Source organism: Pogona vitticeps, chromosome 6 (assembly GCF_051106095.1).
Source record: "Pogona vitticeps strain Pit_001003342236 chromosome 6, PviZW2.1, whole genome shotgun sequence".
Taxonomy (NCBI): Eukaryota; Metazoa; Chordata; class Lepidosauria; order Squamata; family Agamidae; genus Pogona; species Pogona vitticeps.
In genome coordinates this window covers 90968278-90988424 of record NC_135788.1, presented here as the reverse complement: position 1 = coordinate 90988424, position 20147 = coordinate 90968278, and the positions used below count along the sequence as shown (strand labels likewise).

Sequence of the window (20147 nt, the reverse complement as noted above, 5' to 3'; positions counted from 1 at the left end):
CACACTAAACTATGTACGGAACCATTTGAACCTAACAATATAAAGAGCCTTAGACTCCAAAGCAGGAACAAGCTGGGTAAGCGATGCAAACAAATTTGTTTGGCTTTTGTCTTTGGCTCAGTGCCTTTCAGGAGGCTTTCTTCCACGGCTGAACAAGTTTTCAAATAGCCTCAAGGTCATCCCATACTGTAGCTGGGATGTGGGGGAAAGAAAGCTGGGGAGCAGCCCTTGCAGCTTTAATACCTCTCTCTCTCTTTTTCTCTTCACTGTCCTAATTTAGCCAGAACTGTTCTGACTTGGAACACTGCTAAACCATTGCTCCTATTGTTCAGATTTTAGACAACTGCCTTATAGCATTTTTTCAGGGCCTGCAAAAGTGAATATGTTTTTTTCTTGCAGCTCCTAGCCAGCATTGGGCACTGGATTGTGGATGTTGCAGTCAAAATAGTAACTTTTCCAAGTTCTGGTTTGTTAATCAAGTTGTGCATTACTTAGACCCATTCTTTAAAAATGGGCCAAATTGCACATTACATGTCATACAAAGCAAATATTCCCTGGACAAAACGTAAGAACTGTACTCTGAAAAGCCAGGTGTGTATCTCTCTCTCTCTCTCTCTCTCTCTCTCTCTCTCTCTCTCTCTCTCTCTCACACACACACACACACACACACACACACACACACACAGAGAGAGAGAGAGAGAGAGAGAGAGACAGAGACAGAGACAGAGACAGACAGAGACAGACAGAGACAGAGAGACAGAGAGATGGAAGAGAGTGAATATCCCATCCTAAACTTCACTTTTCTTTAGCCTATCTGGCTGAACCATCCAACTTTCCTTCAGTGTACAGGCAATTCAATTGCAGGCACTCTGAACCACATACAGTGTCCTTTAGCATATATTTGCTTGCTTCATCTGGCCGACACATGTAGGTGTAAGCAGGAAAGAAGCCAAGGCATAGAGTAGTTTTGACACTACAAGTGAGCAAATTCCCACCCCTGGCTCTTTGCCCTGATTTATGAGGCAGAGAAGTGCAACAGCTCTTGCTTTTGTGCAAACAAAACAAACCCTGCTGAGAGCAGGGTAGAGATAAGGCCAGGCCAGTCCAGTCGAGGACAAGGCACCTTCAATTTTGGGGATTGGCAAAGGTCCAAAGAAGAGAGGAACTTCCACCCATCTTTGATTTGGGACAAGTGGACTATCTCCCTCAGCCCTGTTAACAGCCAACAGGAACTTTATTAGCCAACAAGCTGTTTCCAATAGCCATATCCTGAACTGAGCAAAGGTCAACTGGCAGAATCCTGGCTTCATCTGCTAATTCACTGTTGCATCATGCAAGACATAATAAAGGGCTTCTCATGAGTGGAAACAACAGCCTTGCCTTTATCACCCAGCCCAGCTACTCACTACATTTAGCTCCCCCCTGCACCCTGCCTGAAAAGCAACAGACTGTGTACCTTGTGTGTACAGCTCCCATAGTGCCAGATCATAATAAAAGCAACCTGGACTCAATTCTCCACTTAGCTCGTTGACACTTTTTCGACCAGTCATTTTTTAGCCTATTCCAGTTTATAATGTTGTTGTGAGAATCAAACACTGGAGCTCCTTGGCAGAACTGCAGGGTAAAAATATAACAGAAATACAAACAAAACTGCACACGTCATATTCTGAATCCTATTTGACTAGAGTGCATGGAATAAGCAAAGACAACGTTGTTGCCTGTGCTAGGAAGAGTGGCTTATTCATCATTTTGCTGTGTTTACCCTTGTGTGAATGAAAATGGCTAAGGGAGCACCCTTAATCAAAGGAGCACCCTTGAGAACATGGAGATCTGGGAGCTGTATCCCAATAGGGAGAGATTTTTTTCCAGTTTCCAAGAAGAACATCCATTGAATCCCTGCTATCCCATGTTAAAAGGATTTTGAGTTGCACAGTTCCTAGGAAAGACCTTGAATCCAAAATCTTGGAGTTACTGCTGCTATTTAAAATAGGCAAATCTGGACTAAATGGACCAATGAGCTCACTGTGACTCAGCCTTATATGTCAGTATGTCAAAGAGGAGAAGGGATTGCTCAGAGTTTAAGCAAAAGGAACTTAATGGGCTTTTGGTCGCTTTCAACCCCAAGTATGCTGTTCAGTGTCATGTCTAGATTAGACACTGTTGAGCTGACCAGCTGAGGTTATCTTAGCCGTTGAAGCTAACTGGCTGCGGTTATCTTTCTTTACTTCCTCGTTCTGTTTCTACAACACACGTAGCCTGCTTCCCAAAACTGCTCATGGTGTAGAGAGCGAGGGAAAGCACACAAGTCTCTTGGCATGAACCCAAAGGCAAGTGAGTTAATATATCTTTTCCCATGCTAACAGTAGATGTTCAACATATGGTAGTGGGAGCTCCTGACAGAATGCTCCAAGTTTGCAACAGAAGATATTTTCACAGAAACCCAGTCTTCATTCCTTCATTTTAATCTCACAATTAGAATACAAAATATTATGTTTGTAGTGTGCAGAATGCTGTTTCCCTTGCTGAACCTGAAGGGTAGAAAAGGCTCCATCATCAAAAAAAAAAAAGCTTAGTATTGGCATCATACAAAACATGTCACATATATTCTCTCAATAACATTTACAACTGTTCTGCAACAATGGAACCAGGCATTTCAAAGCAAACACAGCATTCCGAATTCTGTGTGTGATTACAGGTTGAAAAGCAAAGTGTGCTGCTTATATACCAACCACCTCATAGTGCTTAAAACACTCTCTGGGCAGTTTACAAGATAATTATGCAGGCAACACATTGCCTTCCTTCCCAGTTCACAGTGAGCGAGGGGTGGGGGTGGGGTGTGTGTGTGTGTGGAGAATGTGTAGTCCGGATAATTAACTTGTGAATCACCCAGAGAGTGAAAGCTGAGTGAACCTTGTGCTGGCCACCTAGGATTGAGTACAGTTTTGGCTGCAGTATAGCAGTTTAACCACAATGCTGAAGCAACAGCCTCCATATTATGTTGGTTTCAAAATGTTACCGAGGAGGCATTTCAGAGACCTCTGCTTGGGAGAATCAATGGATGGAAGAGGGTACTTGACTCTTTCCTCAGTGTTCCTTCCCCAATGCAATTTGTCCCCCTAGCTTTCTTGCCCTCAACTAGACTCCCAAAAACCTGGCTATAGGCCTATGGCAAGTGGGTGGAAATGCACAGAATGAAGAACTAGTAATAGACAGGAAATGTCCCAGAAACATCTCTTAGCATTCCTATGGAAGCCACACCCAACTGGCTTACAGCTATTACTCTGGCCAGGACTGTTAATTGAGGTAATTAATAGCTTGACAGTTCCATTCTTGTGTTAATGAACCATCATCACTTTGTCTACTATCCGCATCCTCACCTAATCATGGGGATATGCATAAATAGATACTGTAGTCCATGTATCTTCCCTCCTCTATCTGAGAAGTGGATTTCCACCCACAAAAGTTCATACCAAAATAAAACTCTTAAGTCATAGTTGGTGCTTCAATATTTTATCTCCCCCCACCATCCACTTTTTCCCCTTTTTGTTTTGCTAACACGCTGAGACAAGCTAAAATTGTTACTTCTTTGGAAAGAGTTACTTGTAATTAATTCCTTTCTCAAAAATAATGTTCCAACTAAGTGACATTGTACCTGTGGTATAACTATTTTAGAGTTACTGTTTAGGCGAAAGACAGCCTCCTTAACTGGTAGGGAAATGGCCTTACATGGTTCAGTTATCGGCTTGTGCTCCTGCCAAGACAGACAGTAGGGGAACATACCTTGCAGGCCAGCAACATGCCACATTTATGTTTTTTATTTTTCTGTTAAGTACTAAATGTAACTTTTTAATTATATCTGAGAAACAAGAAAATATTTTCATTTTCAAATTTGCTATAAGAAAAACTGCTTACTATTTTTGGAAACCTTAGAAGAATACCTTTATTTAACTTTTTATTAAAAAATAATTTTCCAAGATCTGCTATTATAAATTCTGAATTTTACAGAATGCTGGCAAATTATACTGTGGTAGGCAAGAAGGTTAGAGAGCAGAAACCTAATTTTCAGAGTTCTTGACTGCAATGGCCAGAGAAAGGATCTTTCTTCCTTCTGTATCTTGGCAGTCAAGCACTTTGGTGCTTGCCAAGATGGCTGCTTGGGAGGCGGTGAAGTGGGGAGGATGGTGGAGCAAAAGAATAGCACCAATGGCTGTGGCAGGACAAGGGTCAGGTTCAAGCAGTGGCGCATAAGAACAAATAGTCTTTTCATGCCAACAGCAGGATCCAGACATTGGATCAGAGCCCAGTGAGCACACCTTTCACCCGGCCTCCCTCCATAGCCAAAAGGGGGAAATATCACCAAGGGTTCACAGTATAATCCACAAAGGGCAAAGTGATAGAGCGAGTGAAGTCAAAGTCCTGCAATTTAGAAGGAAGCTGCAAACACAGCACAAAACCACCATGCAATGCGCACTCTTCCCAGACATTATTTAAAGTGCTGGTTGTGACCTATAGACTGAGTAATGCCTTCTGTGAATTGGGTCCAGGCTAGCAAAAAGGCTGCATTCTCCCTTATGATTCTGCCCGGGTTTATAGATCTTGGGGTGGGGAAGGTCCATTTCCTCATCCCACAACCTTCAGAGGCACAACAAGGGAGATACCAGAGAAAGCTTTCTTGGTGACTGCTCTTAGGCTGTTGAAACTCCTTGCCAACCAAGAGAGGATAAGCTGAGCCCCTTTCTCTGTTGCCCTTTCACCAGCAAGGGGAAAAAAAACTTTTATTCAGAAAGGTTTTGGTTGGGGTGTTGCTTCTTTTTATTGGTGTGGTTCTAATTGTGCTCCTAATGTGTTTTTATGTACACCACTCTTTCCCACTCTTTCCCAACGTGGGGCCCTCCAGATGTGTTGAATTAAGATGCCCCTCAGTGACAACTTCCACAGTAAATGATCCTGCTGTTTCAAACGATGGGAGGATCGTTTAGAAGAGCATTCAGAAATTTATCTTTAAAGGTAATTATTTTACATCCTTTTGAAGCATGCAAAGACATACTTTTTTAAAAAAAAATGTAACTATGATGATCACTAGTTGAGGGGGCTTATTCATATTTTATTTTCCCAATTACAGGACTCAGAGAGGGTTACAAATTATGGTCTTTGAACTATAACTAGCTTTTAAAAAAAGAGAGCATCTTCCCAAGTTGTACACTGGCCACATCACATGCTGCTTTTGATGAAGGCTACTGATAGTGCACCTGTTGCCTCTTTTTCTGCTTTACATACACATGAAGAGCCTCTATAAAGGCCTATGTAGTCCAGTAATCTGGTTCCTCAGGGGCCATCAGAAACAGATCAAAAGCCTATGAGAAGGACATGAGGTCAACTTCACTTCCCTGCTTGTGTCCGCCATGAACTGAGAGGGATACTGTCTGATATCAGAGATCGCTACATCTTGCAGCTTCACCAGACTACTCTTTCCAATTATTTTTGGAAGAAGCTATAACAATTAAAAAGGGACGTGGTGGTGCTGCGGGTTAAACCACAGAAGCCTCTGTGCTGCAGGGTCGGAAGACCAGCGGTCATAAGATTGAATCCACGCGACGGAGTGAGCTCCCATCACTTGTCCCAGCTCCTGCCAACCTAGCAGTTCGAAAGCATGTAAATGCGACTAAATAAATAGGTACCACCACGGTGGGAAGGTAACGGTGTTCCATGTCTAGTCGAGCTGTCCACGTGACCACGGAAACTATCTACAGACAAACGCTGGCTCTATGGCTTGGAGACGGGGATGAGCACCGTCCCCTAGAGTTGTACACGACTGGACTAAATGTCAAGGGGAACCTTTACTTTTGCCTTATAACAATTAAACTGTTATAAAACCAACATGGATTTGCTTGGGAATGTTAAAAATTAATGTGTTGTGGGATGAGTTTTCATCCCAAAGCTGGTCTCAGGCTGCAATTCTAGTCATGCTTGCTTGGAAGAAAGTCTCCCTGAAGCTGGTAGGATTTCTGTTCAGGCAAATCGTCATGGAATTGGACTGTATGTGTCTCCATCTGGCCACATCACACAATCATCAGTTTCCCCCCCTATCCTACCAACAGTTGAACAAAATCATGTCAGTTCCAATCCTGGACAGGACAGCTCTGACCACAATAATCCCACAGTGGGAATACAATTGCTACATACATAGACATCTTGGTAGGGGTACTGTTTAATCTACTGTATTTTTAAAAAAAGATTTAATTGCATTTTTTTTTAGTTTACTTTACTACAGCTGGCTACCTTGAGTGTCATTTTTGGCAGAAATGCAGGATATGCATTTAATAAATAACTAGAACATAAACAAATGTAGTGTAGCGGTTATGTTGTTTGGGTTGGGACCTGGGTCATCCAAATACCATTTCCCACTGAGCTGTGAAACTCACTGCTGAAAATAGATTAGCCAGTCCCAAAAAGAGTAGACCCACTAAATCAATGGGGATTTGCTAAGACAGCACCTACATAATTTTCAGTGATTCAGTGGGCCTCTCTAATTGTGAATGACTACTGAATTTCAACCACTGGATAAGCTTAGATCAGTCACATTCTCTCAGCCTGACCTACCCCACAAGGATGTTGTTAAAATAAAGCATCTAGGGTGTCGCTCCCCTGCCCAGTCATATGTCCTGTTTTGAGCTTATTGAGGAAAGGCGAGGTATCAACAGCAACAATAATAACAATAGTCGTAAAGTGGTTTCCAAACTATACTTTTAGGTTTATGGAGACCAAGCAGGTTGAAACACTTTCCTAGGCCTCCCTCGTCCTCGGTCAATCAGGGATTTTAAAAAGCCATTATATGACAAGGGTCAGGAGAAACCTCCAAGCAACCAGGCAGGGAACTTTACAAAACTTGGTTCATCTGTTTTATTTAGGCCACCAAATTATCAATGCAGGTACCCCGTTTTCTTGAAAATAAGACCCAACCTGAAAATAAGCCCTAGTATGGTTTTTCAGGATGATCGTAATATAAAGCCTATCCCCAAAATAAGACCCAGTTAAGTGAAACCCCACTCTCCACCATTGTGCAGCAACCAGAAGATGATGATATGACTGTATTTGAATAAATATAGATTGTTGTACATGAAAAAAAATTAGACATCCCCTGAAAATAACCCCAAATGTGTTTTTTGGAGCAAAAATCAATACAGGACCCTGTTTTATTTTCAGGAAAACACGGTACATTTTGGATATGTAAGCTAGCACCCCTCCCCCCAAGTTGGCCACCTATTTTTGTGGGCCTGGGTGCAAGGTCAAAAGCTTTATATAGAAACCTCTCTCTGTATAAAAATGATTAATAAGGGGTGCACCCATAGAATTGCAAAAAGTGAGTTTAAAACGTGAGTTTGAAAAATAAAGTCAGCCAATTGAGTCAGAGGTTTAATCGTCCGTTTATTCTTTGTGATCTCTCTCCTGTGTCTGGGTGCGTGCGTGTGGTATGTTTTCCTTTCCAGTGCATGCTGCGTCTCAGGTCAGCTGCCTCCCTATGGGCTTGTCTCATGCCAGGTTTCTAGGGCTTTGCTAATTGCTCATAGGAGATAAAGAAAAGCCATTCGGAATGCTCATGTGTAGTGCCAGAGTCAAAGTCATCTTTTCAAAGAAGAGTGAAAAGTCAGGAGGGGGAGTAAAATGTAAACTGCACTCTTTGTGATCTTCAGACTGAAATGTTTCCAAGGTTCCCTCTGACTAGAGCTTTATCAGAGCCCAGGGTTAATTAGGACTTAGCCATACAACCTATAGTGAAGGCCAGAAAGCATTCAGGGTATGGTAGGTAGGAAGCATCCTAGCATAGCAAAGCATCTGCAGCATCCATGCAACAATATATAATATATAAATATATGTACATACAATGGACATTGAGTTACTGGACAATAGCATATTGCAATATACGAATAAGATTTTTTGAGTTCTATTGTGTCCTCTTAGGAATTTTGACAAATTAATAAACCACCTGTATTGTTGCTGAAACTAATTTCCTCATTAAGGTGCTCTGCAACCTTATACATATCTATATACTTAGGAGCAGGGATGGGAAAATCAATCAGCTTTACTTCTGCTTTTTTTTAACCCTCAAGTTCTTTAAGGAAATGTGCAAATGCCAATAATTTTTTCCAAAACATACCATTTGTGTTACCCACATTCAACAGATACAGTCCTCCTCAGCATGGTGAGGTCCATTTAGTATCTGCCATGCTATATGGATGAAAAAGATAAGGGATGCTTCAGAAAAAAAGGTGGCAACCTTAACTCAGCTCTAATTTGGCTGAATGCACTAGGACAGGGGTGTCCAACCTTTCACCTTCCGTGGGCCACATTAGAAGACAAAAATTTAGTTTGGGCCGCACATACATTTGGTTTGGGCCGCATGGGGGGGCAGCCTTAGCCATCCTCCGCAGCCCCGCTCCAAGTGCACTTACCGGCAGCTGCGATCTCAGACAGCAGAGGCTGCCAGCTTGACTCCAGCGGCTTTATGGGGCCAGGAGGGGGTCCACCTATTGATGGGGATGGCACAATGCAGTCACGCAGCCCCCCTGTCCCCTCCCCTCCCACTCCTTCCTTCCTTCCCTCTCTCCACCTCTACTGTTGTGATATGCCCTGGCCGCATTCCGGCTGCAAGTGCCGGCAGTGTAACTTGAAACTTTGGAATTTCTTTAAAAATAAAAAATTGCACTGGGCCGCATTACAAGCTGACCTGGGCCGCATGCGGCCCTCGGGCCGCAGGTTGGACAAGCCTGCACTAGGATTTAAACACAATCTTCCTAATCTGTCAATTTTAAGATCTTCTCTGTTCCTTCTTTTGTTACTCTGAACATGAAGAATGGTGTACATTTTGGTAAATTCCTGTTAAAATGAACTGAGACGAATTCCTCACCCATTCCTCCTCAGAAATACAGCTCTTGCCATTGTCGCCATTAAGGGGATTTACTCTTAGGCAAAGTCTAAGAGAGAGCGAGTATATACATAATTTTGTGCATGCATTATATATAATCATGCATGCACAAAATCATGCACTTTCTCTAACATAGTCCAGAGGATATACATGGTTTGCATCCACTGTATCCTCAAACATTACAGGGCTGAAAATACAAAGGTACAGTATCTCCACAGATCTGGGACTGAAGCCATTTGAATTAAATGGCCAAAATCCTGATCCTTAATGTAGTAAATTGCATTAGAGGAGGTCCACTGCATCAATGAGGATTTGACAAGTCAACTACCTAACTTCCATTGCTTCAAATAGGCCTACTCTAGTTGCAACTTTAGCACAATAAGTTGTAGTTAGAGCAGGCCCATTTCAATCCATGGAATTTACAGAGTAGTTGACTCCCCAAATCCCCATTGATTCTGTCCACCAAATCTCGTTCCTTAAATCTATTCTTCACTTCCACTGTATATTCATAAGGGATTTGATTTAGATTATACAGTACCTAACTAGCCCAGTGGGTTTTCCTACTTTCTTCAGTTTAAGCTTGGCTTTTGCTATAAGCTGATGATCAGAGCCACAATCAGCTCCAGGTCTTGTTTTTACTGACTGTATAGAGCTTCTCCATCTTTGGCTGCAGAGAACATAATCTGATTTCGGTATTGCCCATCTGGTGATGTCCATGTGTAGAGTCGCCTCTTGTATTGTTGAAAAACAGTGTTTGTGATGACCAGCTTGTTCTCTTGACAAAACTCTATTAGCCTTTGCCCTGCTTCGTTTTGAGCTCCAAGGCCAAACTTCCCTGTTGTTCCTTTTATCTCTTGACTCCCTACTTTAGCATTCCAGTCCCCTATGAGAAGAACATCTTTTTTTGGTGTAAAGTTCTATAAGGTGTTGTAAATCTTCATAGAAATGTTAATTTGACCAATGAATTTGACCATAGAATTGGTCAATTTGACATGACCTTATTCATAAGTAAAGCAAGGGCTTAATCTGGGTCATCACAGTCAAACTCCACTATACTGTATTATGCTGGTTTATTAGCAGCAAAGTATTCTAAACTCTCCTAATCCAAGAAAGAACAGAACAATGTCTTCCATTTAGATGCTTTTTCAATTCTGCCTGCAATTAACAAATTACCATTCAATCTCCCATTATTTTGCATGAATGACATTTTTAATACAACACAAAATGTCAATTAATAGATCCAAAGGAAGAGTAACAGTTAACCAAGGAGCATTTCATTAATATACAGCATTGCAATCTTCAAAGCATTAGGAAAAGCCTGAACAGATAATTTTCATTAAAATCATTTAATCAGCAGATGACTACGATACAGTATACTTCTTTCGGAATTGTGTACTTTAACCAATGTATCTGCTGATTTTCTCTCGCTGTTTCCCAATTATTGGATATTACTAGGTAAATAAAGATACTGACAGAGACCTTCTGTTTCTGGCATGGGGCATATACTGGCAGGGTTGAATACCAACCCAACATATTTTTTGAGAAAGCTGTTTAGAATCTCAAGGCCACAAAAGGCCTTTGTCAGCATGGGAGAAATGGGCAGCAATAACAGATGAGTTTGATCTGTGAGTTATGGTCTGTTGAGTTGGAACCAATGTACAGAGACCCTAAGAGGGCTTTCAAGGTGAGATGTTTAAAGAACAGTTTTACAGTACCAGTTCTATATACACAGGGCCTACTGAGTTTCCAAGGCTAAGTAGGGACTTGAGCCTAGATCTCCCGAGTCCCAGTCCATCACTCTATTCACATCACACTATGTATCTAGGTTTGATTTGTAACATCTTAATGGATCAGGATCTACATCCCTCAGCAATAAACAATCCAACCATGACAGCGTTTAGGGCGAACTTGCTCACTATCTTGGTTGGACCATCCAAGTACCAAGTTCAAACGACCGGGGCACTAATAGAGTTCTTCTTACAGCTACCCCACAACGATGCAGCGACCCGACTCCTTAGAGGTCCACGAAAGCCAGGCTTCAAATTTCTTCCAGAATTGCTGTAACAGTTTCCTATTTGGACCTGACATCAGGACAGGGGAGCAGTGTAATAATAATTAAAAAAACTAAATGCACCAGAATCTTGGGAATGAGGTAGCTAAAAGGAAACGCTGAAAAGGGTAAGATGGGGAGCAAACATTGACATTTCTAAAGTCCTTCCCACTTGGCCTTGGAGGTAGTTTTGAGACTGTAACCTCCAGGCAAGATTTTTTTTTCCTAAACTGTAATTTTGTACAGTCTCATATGACCTAAAAGTGCTTTCTAAATAAATCTAGTAATGAGAGGAAATGGAAACAAATAATGGAGAACTAGTGGAATTCCTTGTCCTCACTACCGGGTTATTCTCTCACCCACTTCCAACACTACATGGATTAAGAATTAGGTCTTCCTTCCAAGCCGAAGGTGCCACTTCCAGATAAACCTAACCACTGGTACTTCTTTTTTACAAATTAACCATTATTTTTGTACATGTTGTCCAACAGTTGTGATGTTTCGGAAGAAGAACTGGACTTGGACCTGGAAGAAACAAATTAAGGTTTTGGACCTTGCTACAAATTTGCCAGGCCCAAGGGCGGGGTGCACGGGCCGCCATCTCTCACATTTCTGTATACCACATTGTGCAGCCATCTTGAAATCACACCGCTGTGATAGCGCGCGCCTTAAGTTCCAATACACGTATCAGCTGAAGTCACAGTGCAGGCACATGCTCCTGCTGGAGAAAGGGGCACAGGTACTAGCAAAGATCCAGCTAGTTCATTGGTCATTGCTCCTCCAGGGAACTGGGTTGGGAGCCTTCATAGGCAGAGTCAAACTGGTGGCCTCTCATGCGACTGCACATAAGCAGTGACAAAGGGTGGGGAAATTTATTTATTTATTGGACTTATATACCGCCCCATAGCGCTACAAGCACTCTCTGGGCGGTTTACAATTTTTAATTATACAGGCTACACATTGCCCCCCCAGCAAGCTGGGTACTCATTTTACCGACCTCAGAAGGATGGAAGGCTGAGTCAACCTTGAGCCGGCTACCTGGGATTTGAACCCCAGGTCGTGAGCACAGTTTTAGCTGCAGTACAGCGTTTTAACCACTGCGCCACGAGGCTCCTTATGACCTGTTCAGCATCACAAGAGCCCCTCTAGCTCCAGTTTCCAAGCTGCATGCCTGGCTCCAACTTGACAGTACATAACACACACAAACGTACAACAGCTTTATGGTTAGCAAGAGCCTTGTGGTGCAGTAAACTGCAGTACATCAGTCAAGACTGTACTTAGAACCCGAGTTCAATCCCAGGCTTAGGTGGCCAGCTCGAGATGCTCAGCCTTCCATCCTTCCGAGGTGGGTAAATTGAGTACTCAGTTCATTTGGGGGAGAGGGGCAATGTGCATAATTAAATTGTAGACCATCCAAAGAGTACCTTAAACACTATGGGGTTGTATATAAGCAGCACACTTTGCTTTTATGGTGTTGATTAATGAGATTTTAAAATATTGGCTGCTGTGCATATGAGCTCTGTGTGCACTTCATGAATCTGCAATTCTGATGAGCCAAATCAATTCAGAATCCTGCATTCCATCACAGGATTCCTTGTTATGTCATAGAAAAAAAGAGCACAGACTTTAACATTCAAGTTCAACTAGTAAGGAGTCAACCCTACTCTCTAAATCACTACTTCAAACTAGACAAAATCACTGGTCCATGGAGGCTAGCATTTTTTTTCTCTCTGATGGCAAACGGATCCAGACTTTGGAGAAGTTCCTTTTTTAAAAAAAACTGCTCTTTGCAAAATCTCCTAGCAGGCATAGTCACTAATCAGGCTGTCTGGAATATTCTAGGAGTTATAGTAAAAAAATTAAAAATAAAAAAATATTTCCTTCAATTGAAGGTGCTGGAGATATAAACTGAGACCTTATGCAATAAAAGCCATAGGCCAGAACTGTGCTGAGGAGGAACAAGTGCATGGAATGTTAACCCTACAAGCACCTCCACCTTTGCCAGGGTGTTCATCATCCCATCATTCATGCACTATAAGCAAAATCAATAACAATTGGATTTTGCAGCCAAGATGCAACTGGTTTCTCAACATCTACACTCCCCAAAGTGGGTACAATTTGCATGATGAATGTTCTGAGCATGTTTCCCCCCTCAACAGGATTCTGGCCTTAATCTTTACGTTCATTTTTGTCAATTCCACAGCCATTTACAAATTCACAATTTTTAATGCAGTGGATAGGTAGATCCTATACCTTTTTTTTTTTACAGGCATGCATACTTTGATCTTTTCTACCTGGGGGAAAAATCCAGACAGTCCCCCAAGGTAATGTTCCACTTAATATGTTTAAAGTTTAACCTCATCTCCCTCCCCTACGGCTTAAGAAATGACAGGCCCTTTCAAGGCCCCACGGCAGAGCCACTGCTCTAGAAATCTTCAAAAAGAAGGGGTTTCTTTGTCAGGCAGCCTTCAACGGCTTCAGACCCAGTCTGCTCCATGTTCTAATTTAACTAATTAAACTTGACAGCAGGGGTTGGGTTCCACCTGGGTTTTTATTAAGTGAACACTCTGTCCCACTCCCAAATCATTCACTCATGTCCTTCTAAAATTGGCAGGTAGCCAACTGGCAATCCCATAGTCTGACAGCAACGTTAGGTCTAAATGTAGATGAGAGAATGACTCAGAGTCCAGTACATTACTTCATCTTTTTATTTCTCTCACTGCTGAAGGAAACTGATTATTGTGCCTTACACGTTTGGGATTGGGGCAGATCTAGGCTTTAAGAAGTGGCATGGCAATTTTTTTTGTTTGATCCCCCGATAATGCTACTGTGGGACAGGGAGGGATTTGCAGCTAAAAGGGAGAGCATCTCACCTTTCTCTCTTGTTAATGTGCCTCCCAGGTCCGACCAACCTCAGCTCTCTTTGACAATTCCCCCCCCCAACTTGTCTTAAGTCTGCAAACAAGCCACCCCTCTGCGTGGAATAGAAAATGTTGGGAAGGGCCATTCTGGGAAGGGAAAAATCAGACAACATTATTTCTCAAAGAGATTCTTCCTACAAATGCCCCTGCACTAGAAATGCTTCCTATCACTCATTGTTGGTCATAATTTTGGCAAACAAATTGGAAGAAAATACAGTGGTGCCTCGCTTAACGATGATAATCCATTCCAGAAAAATCACCATTAAGCGAAAACATCATAAAGCAAAATAAAAAAACCCCACTGAAACACATTGAAACCCGTTCAATGCATTCCAATGGGGTAAAAACTCACCGTCCAGTGAAGATCCTCCATACAGCGGCCATTTTTGCTGCCTGTATAGCGAGGAATCCATCCCTAAGCACAGCGGGGAGCCATTTTAAGCACCCAGCGGCCATTTTTAAAACCTGACAATCAGCTGTTTTTGATCGTCGTAAAGCGAAAATCGGTTCCTGAAGCAGGGAACCAATCACCGCTAAGCAAAATTCCTCCATTTAGACCATCGTTTTGCGATCGCAATTGTGATCGTAAAAAGATAGTCATAAAGCGGATTCGTTGTAATGTGGGGCAATCGTTAAGCGAGGCACCACTGTATGGCCCTTGAAGGACCAGGTTTGTACCTTGGGAGTGCTTCTAAATTCAGCACTGTCTGGAGAGGCACAGGTAACCCTCGATGGCTGGCACTGCCTTCTACCCTCAAAGGTGGAACCCTAGCCACAGCCTGATCTATCCAGGTGGGCTTAACCTTGTTCTAGTGTCCCAGTTATGTACTTCTATGAAAGATGACTGCAAGGACTTTTGTGGGAAGAGGAAACTTCAGTTGAGATAAAATGAGACCATCTAGTAACAGAGTGTCAGAACCTTGAATGCCAATTATTCAGGAACTGTCATGGCTCTGAAAAGCACTTGAAAAAATTGAAACACAACACACACTTACCTACCGAACATACTTGCAATATCTATGACAAGCTACCCGAAGTCATTTTAAAGAGAGGTGGGGTACAGACATAAGCTAGTATGGATGGAAAGATGCGGAACAAAGAAGTGGTAGATGGGTGTAGCGAATTTACTGTTAGAGCAGTATGATAATGGAATGAATTACTGGGGGTGGTGGGCCTTCCAATGCTATAGGCATTCAAGAGAAAATTGTACAACCATCTGTCAGATCTGCTTTGATTTGGATTCCTGCATTAGTCAGGGACTCAATGGCCTTATAGGTCCCTTTTATCTTAATTATTTTATGAATCTATTATTGTTCTATTATTCCTCTCTTTCCCCTTGCTGCTTCCCTCATGCAACCCATGCTGCCCCTACTATTTTCCCCACAGAGTTTTTAGAAGCATTTTTGTCAAGGAAAAACTTATTTAAAGCTGTCAAGTCTCCCAGAGCTAAACTTCAAGGATGATGTCTCATAGAAATAAAGGATTTGGCATTCTTGTTTGATCAAAACGATCTCTAGAGGCTTCTTATTTTATTTTTCCATTTCAGGATTACTGTCTCCATTCTCACATACCTTAAAATAATATTTGCCTTTTCACTTACCTTCCTCTATAAACAGAGAAAGGCATAAAAGCAGAAGACTATTTTGGAAAGGGGATGGCGGCTTAAACTTTAGAAAGTGCAGAGGGTTGGAAATTAGCTTTGTGGAAGACACCTTACTCCTTCCCTTATTTTTATTTTCAGCTCTTTATTCTGTACAGTGGACCCTCGACTTACAGACAGTTCGACTTACAGAATTTTTGAGTTACAGACTTCTCTGGCTGCAAAATTTAGGTTTGACTTGCAGCCGGAGAATCAACCTACAGACCAGGGGGAAAAAATAGAACAAAAACGGCCGTTTACGGATTAATTGGTTTTCAATGCATTGTAGGTCAATGGGAGACTCGACTTACAGACTTTTCGACCTGCAGCCACCGTTCCAATACAGGTTAATTCCGTAAGTAGAGGGTCCACTGTAATGTAATTCTGCCCTCTGGATGAGGCAAACAAAATACCACCATCACCCTAGACTTTGGCCAGATCCTGAAACCCACTACAGTGGGGTCTTGACTTAAGAACGGCTTGAGTTAAGAACATTTTGACTTAAGAACCACTCTCATAGGAAAATATTGACTTGACTTAAGTACTTAGATTTGAGTTAAGAACTGAAAAAAAAACCACGTGGGAGGCAGGGAAAGTGCAAAATTGGAACTTTCAGTTAACTGTTGGCCAGTGAAAAGGGTGCCTGTCTGCTTCCTCACTCCTCCCAGCGTTTAGAGAGTGGATTGGGAGTCTTCAGACTGCCTGGTACTGCCTGGACTGTCTTTTCCCTGCCTTCCCTGAACCTTTCTTGACCTAAGAAAAAAAGAAACAAAATATACCCCTCTAGTGGTCGAAGGCAGAATAGCAGCTTCCCATTAGTTTCTATGGACGGAAAAGAGCAGATACGAATCAAATGGTTTTCAATGCATTCCTATGGGAAATGCAGATTTGACCTGAGAACTTTTTGACTTGAGAACCGCCTTCCAATACGGATTAAGTTCTCAAGTCAGGACCCCACTGTACATGCATTTGGAGCCACATTAGGGAGGGGAAGGTGACTTACTGATTTAACTGCTTTGGTGAAGGGATCTGATATTAAGAAGTGATCCCTGCTCCATATTCAAGTCCCTCCACTAACGGCTTTTTGCTAAAAAGAAACAAAAAGCAATTGGGATTTTGTTACACGAGTTTTACATAATACGTATTAATAATAACTGTGCGCCATCCAGTCAATTCTGACTAACAGTGACCCTTTCTAGATAAAGAATACACAGACATGATTTACCATCCCCTTCTTCTGGAAGCACTTTGGGACTGTGCCGCTTGCGCGTGACTGCATAAGCGGCTGGATCATTTCACAGGAGGCGCAGTGGGGAATCGAACTCCCAACCAGATATCTAAACCACCGAGCTATCCAGCCAGCTGGATAATGCACATGGATGTCCAAAGAATTCAGATTCCTGGATTACAGAGCACAACCTGCAGGCAAACTCAAGACACAGCATCTTTGCTACGCCAACAGAGAAACCTGGAACAGAATTGAAATTGTATCATACGCTATATATAAATCCCTGAGAGCTTCTCACATGCCTTGCTGCCTAGGATGGAAAACAATAGAGGCCAAGCTCCGGCTGTCCTCCCCCCCCCCTTTTCCAGATGCCACTTAATTGCACCCTCCCTCTCCCTCGTATTTAGACAATAACACATCTTCTATGCAAGATCACACATCCTGGTTTCAGATCAATTAATGCAAATCCTAGTTACTGCCTATAGGCTCTGGGTTTCCAGTCACAGATGCGGCTGAAAATCCTTTCTTTGCTTTAGAAACACTGTGTATTAATTAGATAACTCATTGCTACCTTTTACACAGTAAGTCTTCCATGAAATAGAGCCAGCCAGTTTACAGAAGCACTGCAAGCATTTCTAGCTCCCAAAACAGTTTAACAGCATAAGGGCTTCTCTCAGGGAATCTCAGGTGTAGATCTGTGATTGACTATGATCCCATTTTACAACTGATGGGGCACTGAAGGCAACTGACTTGCCCTCCCCTATGATTCTGTATCTGGCTCTTGGTGGTAGACCTCAGGATCATCATTAAAAACATAAAACAGATCCCACAAAACTTAATTTTGCCTGTGTCTGTCACAGCATTAAAGAGTGGCTAATTCATTTTAAGTGATTTTGAGTATGCATCCAGATAGGATAAATTATTTATTCCCACGTATGCTGTTTTACCCAAGGGATGCATGCACAAACAGGGTGGAGCGTGAGAGGGAAATGTTTTAAGTCATAGTACGTATATTTGTACACAGCTGAAATGTGGTGCTGGAGGAGAACTTTGTGGATGCCTTGGATTGCCAGAGAGACAATCAGGTGGGTCCTCAACCCAATCGAGCCTGAACTATCTCTGGAGACAAAAAAATAAAAAAGAAACTGAGGTTCTCTCTGAGCCCGAAAAACCCACAACAACCACGAGACTCTCTTAGTTTGGGCACATCATGAGAAGACAAGGTTCTCTAGAAAAGACAATGATGCTAGAAAAAGTGATGACCAAATATGAGATGGACTGGCTCCCTAAAGGAAACCACAGGTTTGAGCTTTCAAGAGCTGACCATGGCAGTTGAAAACAGGACATTTTGGAGATTTCTCATTCATAAGATTGCCATGAGTCGGAGGTGACTTGATGGCACATAATATAATTTTGTCACCAAGTCAGACCTCACTATACCTTTATTTAACATCCAGTGTGGTGTACTGATTAGAGTGCTGCATTCGAACTCAGAGGAGACAAGGCTCAAATTCCCAAATGGCCCTGAAACCCACTGAGTGACCTTGAGCCAGGCATATTCTCTCAGCTGACTTGCCCAATAGGGCTGTTGTAAGGAGAAAATGGAGCAAGCGGCCAGCAGCATACGGCACCTTATATTCTTGAGGCAGAATGCACACATAAAAAAATCCAGGCGTTTGTGTGTCTATTTTTTAAAACTGTGTTTTCACAAACCAAATGACGATGCAATAAGAGCATGAGATGGGATCTGGCCCTGCCAGCCAACTTTACTGCAGGAGAAAATATCAAACTATGTGCTCATACAATCCAGCATCCTGTTGCTGTGGCCAGCCATGTGCCTCAAGAAAATTCAAGAAAAGGGTAGAAAAACTCTCTTCTGCCCCAGCTGGAATTTATCACTGTTATCTGGCAGATTCTGTATTTGGTTCTCACAGGTAATAGCCGCGGAGAGACCTCTTCTCTTGTATTAACTGGTCTGCTGAATGGCTCTCTAGGAAAACAAAAGTAGTTTACCTGGGAATTATGCCCACTACATAAACTTGCAGTCTTGCTCAACATTTTCCCCACCCCCTGTGCTAATAGGTGGACCTTTGAAAAAAAAAGGAAAAGCAGCACCGAAACTACCTTGAACCACAATTGCCCCGTGATTTTCTTTTGTCCAGGTCCTTCGCTTTTCCCCTTTCTGCTTTCAAGATACAAAAGGGGGACGAAGGAAGGAAAATGGAATTCCTATGGATCTTGAAATAAGATTAGTAACAGCCATAAAATACTTTTTTTTGTTTTAGCACCAGAACAGCAAACAACGTAGAAAGGAAAAACAACAAAACAGTAAATATATACCTGTAAATTATCACAAAAGTAGCAGAAGCAGATTACTGGGGGGGGGGGGGAGAGAGAAAGGGGTGGGGTGGGGATCAGTTCCGAAACTGGAAGAATTATGGAAGAAAAAAGTGCGCCGGTGGGCGGAAAAAGCCTGACCTAAAACAAAACAGTCCAGAACAAAAAAGAGAACATGAAGTTTGGTAGATATCAGATATTCAAATTTTTCATTTGGGTTGTATTTTTATCCGCACATCCCGGAGAGCTGAATATGCTAGATCTCCCTCATAGATGAACATACCTCTGGGACCAAAATGTAGAAAATGGCCAGAGTCGGTCTCTCTCTTTCCTCCCCGCCCCAACACCCCCCCGTTTGTATCTTCAATGGGAACCTTCCTGACTCCCGATCTAGGAAGGGAAAAAAGAAAGAGAGGGTGGGCAAAACCGGCCTGTGGGAAGAGAAAGAGGCGGCTTACCTGGCCCTGGTGATCGGTGCTTCCGCTGCCGATTTGACTCTGAGAACTGGGGGATCCTGTTTAGTTTGAATCCTTTATCTACCTGCCTCGGAGGTGGCCACACCTCCTCCTCTTGACATCACAGCCGGTCAAAACGCACACGCAGAACAACCCGACTCCGATCAGCCCCAGGTGTTCTTCAGCAGGTGCACCCCGGGCGCCGCCGGATGCCCTCCTCGTCTTTTATCCCGCCATTCGGACTTCAGTGTTCAACTTTCCTTAACTTTGCCTTTTCCTTCCTTCTTTCCTTCCTTCCACTACTTTGGCTTTCCCTTCTTTCTTTCCTGTGCCCCCACCCCCCACCTTTCAACATGAAGTGGTGACAATATTCTTCACTCCACCTCAGCCTCTGCCAGCTAGCAAAGAAAAGGCATCTGGTGTTACTCCTAAGCTTGATAAAACAAGACCTGACAGCTTCAGAGAATAGAGATGGGGGTGGAGGGGGGAGCAGGCGGGAGAGGCTGGAAAAAGGGGAGATCACATTTCTTACTGGACTGCTGATTGACATCTCCATGCATAACCTTGCACAGGGACAAAGTCCACAAAACTATC

At 42.7% G+C, this 20147-nt stretch overlaps 1 protein-coding gene across 3 annotated transcripts in view; it reads right to left on the bottom strand.

The window, feature by feature from the left end:
* GRB7 (growth factor receptor bound protein 7) overlaps positions 1–20147 on the bottom strand; it is a 74338-nt gene that overhangs the window by 41854 nt on the left and 12337 nt on the right. Inside the window, exon 1 of one of the 3 annotated variants that reach the window (XM_020799321.3) lies at positions 19557–19691. The exons of the other annotated variants lie outside the window; for them this stretch is intronic. The gene's annotated coding sequence lies outside the window, so the exon portion shown is untranslated. Of the gene's footprint in view, positions 1–19556; positions 19692–20147 lie in introns of those variants that run through there. 3 annotated transcript variants of the gene reach the window in all.